A 6,904-nucleotide genomic window follows, 5' to 3' on the forward strand; every position below is an offset into this window, starting at 1 on the left:
ACTAAATCCGCTGACTCGTCGTTCCTCCGGTGGTTCAATTCTGATGCAGCCTTTGTCCGCGTGGTTCGATCGAATCCTGCAGTCGTCATCGATTGTCAATTTATGGTTTCGTTGCTGGTTTGGTTCCTCCGCTTGTTGCTACGGGCCTCAGCTGGGTTTTTGCTGACGTCTCGGCTCCGGGTGCGCCTAGGCCGATCGGTCGTGGTGTAACGTATATATATATATATATATATATATATATATATATATATATATATATATATATATATATATATATATATATATATATATATATATATATATATATATATATATATATATATATATATATATATATATATATATATATATATATATATATATATATATATATATATATATGTAAATATATATATATATATATATATATATATATATATATATATATATATATATATATATATATATATATATATATATATATATATATATATATATATATATATATATATATATATATATATATATATATATATATATATATATATACGTTACACCACGACCGACCGGCCTAGGCGCACCGGAGCCGAGGCGTCAGCAAAAACCCAGCTGAGGCCCGTAGCAACAAGTGGAGGAACCAAACCAGCAACGAAACCATAAATTGACAATCGATGACGACTGCAGGATTCGATCGAACCACGCGGACAAAGGCTGCATCAGAATTGAACCACCGGAGGAACGACGAGTCAGCGGATTTAGTTTATTTAAGCTTACTAGATTTAATTTTCAATTCAGTCTTGTGTGTAATTCAGTAGTGATCGGACATTAAAGTGTTAATCGTAGTAATAAAGTTTTTTTTAGTTCCCGCGATTAATCACGGCATAATTGGCGCAGTCGCAAGGCCAAGTGGTTAGACAAAGTGAACAGTGTTAACAGAGTGAATATCTAGTATCACAGTCACCGAGTTCTACAAAGAGGAACAGCCCACGTCTATGGCAGACAACTGATACACCCAGCAAGAACAACCCCTGAGTGAACATCAAGGACTTGCGGATATCAGAGGACCGATCCCGCCATTTGGAAACCTACCCCATCCATCCGTCACTTCACACCAAGACTCCAGGAGATGAAAGCAGTAATCTTCCTGTAAGTAACCACAATCATTTTTCTAAGATTAACACAAACAAAACCATACTAATTCAGAGGTGCGAGCCCCCACCAGCGGTAAGCGGACACCTGAAATATCACAAAGTGAAAAAACAAAACTAACAACTAACCGTGAAAGTGCAGTGTAAGTGAATACTGACAACAAATCTATACGCAATACAAAGCAAACGAAGTTAATTTATTATAATGGCCGAGCGCGACTTAATGATCTCACCAGATCTCGCAGCCCCAGAACTTTATGAAGAAGAGCCACAACCAGCTCCTCAACCAGCCCCACAACCGGCAATCACAATTGAGGGTTTACTTCAGCACATAAGAAGTTTAACCCAGAACCAAAATGAGTTGATTGAACAACTCAGAAATTTAAAAGAGAAGGCGGATGATCCTTTTATGCAATTCAGGACTCCAGACCCAATCAAATATCTAACAACATTTAGTGGAAATAAAAAAGAGACCCATGCATGACTGGAAGACGCGGAAAATACTCTCGAACTTTTTAGAAGATACCGAGATGAACCAGTGTATAGCCAATTAGTCAGGGCAGTGAAAAATAAAATTACGGGCGAAGCCAAAGAGATTTTGATCGCTGCTGGCAACCCGAACAACTGGCTAGAAATTAAAGAGGTGATTTTGAATTCCTACGGGGATAGACGTGACCTTACGTCACACATCCAATCATTATTTTACATAACACAAGGGAAAAAGACAATTCCTGAGTATTATAATAAAATCGAAACCATCGACACCGCTATCAAATCGACAGCGGCGACGATGGAAGATTATCAGAATGCAACTAAGGCAATAAACAATTTAGTAAGCTTGATGACGCTTACTAGATTCATAGATGGCCTCACAGACGAATTGTCTATGCATGTGAGGAGCTATCGACCAAAAACATTGGAAGAAGCCTACGCTATAACAACGCAATACGCGAATGCCGCGTACAGGCAAAAATTTAACAAACATTCCAGTTCAACCTCTAACAATTCATTCAATTCAAAACCGTTTTCAAATTCCAACAACGGTAATCAGACGAATACAAAACCCAACTACACGAACAACAACAACAACAACAGCAACAACAAGCACGGTAACACGTTCAACGCGAAACCGAACGGATCAGGGAAATTTAAAACCCCTAGAGGTTCACCGGTGGACGACGACGTTTCAATGAAAACCGCAAAGTCCCGTACGGAGGTGAACAACCACGAAACCAAACCAAAACAAGAAAGCGAATTCAGCAAAAACCACGAGGATGAGTACGACACCTCTAATCAGCTGGAGGAATCAGCTCTGAACTCGGAAGACGATGATTACTTCATCGACGAGGAATTAAATTTTCACGTGGTAGAAGAGCCACGTCGAAAAATATAAAAAGCGATAACAATTTTGTACCTTATATAATAATTCAAACCTCGAAAGGTGAGATGAAATTTTTGATCGACACGGGAGCGAACAAAAATTATATTTCACCCGAGCACGTAAACATTGAAAATTGCAGAACTGAGAATGGAATCAGGGTAACGAATATAAGTGGAACACATAAAATAAACAAATCAGCTTCTTTTGATCCATTTCAGATCAAGAAGAAATTGAAATTTTATATTTTTAAATTCCACAAGTTTTTCGATGGATTAATAGGTTACGAGTCATTAAGAGACTTAAATGCTCAAATCGACATTCGTAATAATTCCTTGAAAATCGGACGAAAAACAATAAAAATGCAAAAAAAATTCCCTGAAGAGCAAGCAATTAACATAAATGAACAAGAATTTCAGTACATCGCACTGAAAACCAAAAAGAACGGTGATTTCATAATAGCGAATGAAAAGAAATACAATTCATTCACTATTTTACCTGGTATCTACAGAAGCAGCAATAATAAAGCTTTTGTAGCGATTCAAAATTTCTCAAAATCTTCACAAGAAATAAATTCGAGTGAAATCGAAATGGATGAGGATCCGTTCGATTTAACCGAATTGCCAAAGCAAATAAACATGACAACCTATACCTTTCGTGACGACCACATGAATAGGGAAGAAAAACAAGCCCTTGAAACGGTGATCGACCAATACAAAGATGTTTTATACGTGGAGTCCGACAAACTGTCATTCACACACAAAATAAGACATAAAATTCGAACGGTAGATAGTATCCCAGTCCATACGAAATCATATAAATATCCCTACGTTTATGAAAGCGAAGTACAAAAGCAAGTTAAAAAGATGCTAAACGATGGAATTATAAGAGAATCAATCTCACCATACACCTCACCCGTATGGATAGTCCCGAAAAAGGCAGATGCATCTGGTCACAAGAAATTTCGTTTAGTGATCGACTACAGAAAGCTAAATGAAAAAACTATCAACGACAAGTACCCCATACCCGAGATTACCGACATCTTGGATAAACTGGGAAGGGCTACATATTTCTCAACTATTGATTTAGTTTCTGGCTTCCACCAGATCCAGCTGGCAGAAGAAGACACAGAGAAAACAGCATTTTCTGTGAACGGAGGAAAGTACGAGTTTACTCGCATGCCATTTGGGTTGAAAAACGCCCCGGCAACTTTTCAAAGGGTAATGGACTGTATACTAAGGGATTTAATTGGAGTATGTTGTTTCGTCTATATGGACGATATAATCATATTTTCCAGTTCACTTCAGGATACAAGCGATGATTACTTTATTCCGTGCACTGAGAGACCAATCAACACATTCAGGACCCAAATTATTTTTAAAATCGGAAAAATAGAGATTACGGCATATGAACAGATCTTTCCCAAATTTCACAGGCACATATAGTCAAACAAAGTTATACGGAAGAAGAAATAGTAGAAATATTAAAGCGGACTCTTAACCCCAGAGGTTCAAGTTGCCTCAAAATTCCAATCTCTTTAGTTCAATTAGTTCAAGAAACTTACCGGAAACATTTTTCAACTAATAGCCCCTACAAAGTTTTTATTTCAGAAACCCTTCTAGAGGACATACGCCTAGATGAACAACAGAATGAAATTGTGAGGGAAACTCATAATCGTGGCCACAGAGGAATCAAAGAAAATAAGAACCAGATAATGCAAAAATATTTCTTCCCACAACTTGATCGAAAGATTAAAATTTTGATAGATTCCTGTGATATCTGCAAAAAAGCCAAATATGACAGGAAGCCACCGAATTTGATAAGAAAAAGCATTTTCGGCAATAACCCTTTCGATCGAGTCCACATTGACATATTCTTTTTAAAAGGTCAAAAGTGGCTCACCATAGTCGATTCGTTTTCCAAATTTGCAAATGCCATACCTTTGGAAACTAGAACAATAGTGGACGTAAAAAATGCTATTACAGAACACATTAGACAATTTGGCAGACCGAAGACTATTGTGAGTGACCAGGAACCTTCTTTCAGGTCTATTGATTTCATCGGATTCCTTAACGACCTAGGAGTCGAGTTACATTTCGCGAGTAGTTCAAATTCAAACGGTATTGTAGAACGGTTTCATTCTACCCTAATCGAAATTTATCGAACAAACAAAATTAAATTCAACGATTTGTCTACAAGAGATCAAATTAATATCGCCGTCGATATTTATAACAACAGTTTTCACACCGCTATAAAAAATTTACCGCGTAATTTGGTATTCAATCATTCGGGCTCGACAAACATGGAAGAAATTTCGGAAAAATTTAAAAGCTTGCAATCAGCGGCTAAAATCGAACTGGATAAAAGGAAAGCTAAATATGAACAACAAAATAAAGATAACGAACAACCTGAACAATACAACCCAGGCGATGCTAAATACATTAAAATTTCCCAACGAATAACTAAAGACGTAAACCCTTACAAAATAACTACCATAAAAGAGAATAACGATCTTACATTTAAAGACATCAATGACGTAAAAATACACAAAAACAGAATAAAAAAAATAATCGTTTAAATCAATAACTTAACTCTCGTTACAGATTAACTTACATCATCCTAATACACGGCACAAAATTTAAAGAAATATCATATAATAATGGCATAATTGCCATAAAACTAAAACAAGTTAGGATAAGAATAGTGTTTGAGAGAGTTATACACAAAATCAATATTAAATCCATTGCAAACAACATTGACTACATAGAAAAAACGACAGAAAACCTGAAAATAATAGATCATCTCAGAAGGACCCTTGATTACAAAATCCAATACGCAAGAGGAAAATTGTTGAGTTTATATCCCCGCAGAAATAGAAGAGCATTAGTTAACGCTTTAGGATCAGTAATTAAACTTATTGCAGGCAATCCAGATAACGATGATATGGAAATTATAAATCATAATTTAGAAACGTTAGAAAAGCAGGGAAACTTACTCTCTCAATCTTTATCAAGGCAAATAATTATAAACGAAAGAATTCAGAATAAACTGAATAATATTACAGATATTCTCAAGAAAATAAACAAACAAATTGTAGACCAAAATAATAACTCACTTACGACCAATACGGACTTGGAATACATTAATCTTATTATGAACCTTGACATGTTAATTCAAATTCTCACTAGCGTAGAAGAACAAATCGAATTTGCAAAGCTAAACATTTTGAATAGAAACTTATTTTCATTAGATGATAAATTGTACATTTATAACAGACTTAAAGCACAAAAATTGAATCTGGATTACTTAGATCAAATATTCCAATACAGCTCAGGAAGCGTAATTGTAAAAGGCGACGAAATCCTAATTTTGGCGAAAATACCCATCCTAGAAGACAACGAGTTCGACCTGATCAACATCCAGACGCTCAACTTAAACAACACACGAATCAGTACAGACATCAAGCTGGTGGCAAAGCACAGAGACATTATCTATAAACAAGAGCACATTTGTGACATCTGCGAAGCAACAACTCTTATCGAAGACGACTGTTTCAACAACCTTTTGAATCATTTGACACCAAAATGTGTCCTAAAACCCGTCAGGCAACATATCAGAATACAAGAAATCAAAAAAGGAATCATACTATTGGATACGAATCAACAAGTATTGATTTCCGACTCATGTAATAACTCGAGATTAGTCAACACCCCGACTATTGTCGAAACAGACAATTGTACGATTAAGGTGATGAATCTCACATTTAATGGTCAAAAGCATCTAACAGACCACGAAGAATACCTCATACCAATCTATGGAAGGAAATTCATTCAACTCAACTACTCGGAAGAGCGGAATGAGATCACCCACATCAAACTGGAACACTTAAACAGTCTTCAAGAGATAAAGTTGGACCTGCATCGCTCGAAGAGGACAACAACCATCGGAGGAGGAATTCTCCTCACACTAACCTTTTTCTGCTCTTTTGCAATTTATATCATCAACAGAAGAACCAAATCTAAGGAAGATACCATCCTGAAAATCCATAAGCATGCTGAAACCACCACGGAACCTAAAGGAACCATTGGAAAAGGAGAACCCGCAACCTTACCGAGGCTCGTCATTTTCGAAAAATCGTCCGAGGACGGACGACAATCTAAGGGGGGAGACGTTACACCACGACCGACCGGCCTAGGCGCACCCGGAGCCGAGACGTCAGCAAAAACCCAGCTGAGGCCCGTAGCAACAAGCGGAGGAACCAAACCAGCAACGAAACCATAAATTGACAATCGATGACGACTGCAGGATTCGATCGAACCACGCGGACAAAGGCTGCATCAGAATTGAACCACCGGAGGAACGACGAGTCAGCGGATTTAGTTTATTTAAGCTTACTAGA

The sequence above is a fragment of the Wyeomyia smithii genome, chromosome 2 (assembly GCF_029784165.1).
Source record: "Wyeomyia smithii strain HCP4-BCI-WySm-NY-G18 chromosome 2, ASM2978416v1, whole genome shotgun sequence".
Taxonomy (NCBI): Eukaryota; Metazoa; Arthropoda; class Insecta; order Diptera; family Culicidae; genus Wyeomyia; species Wyeomyia smithii.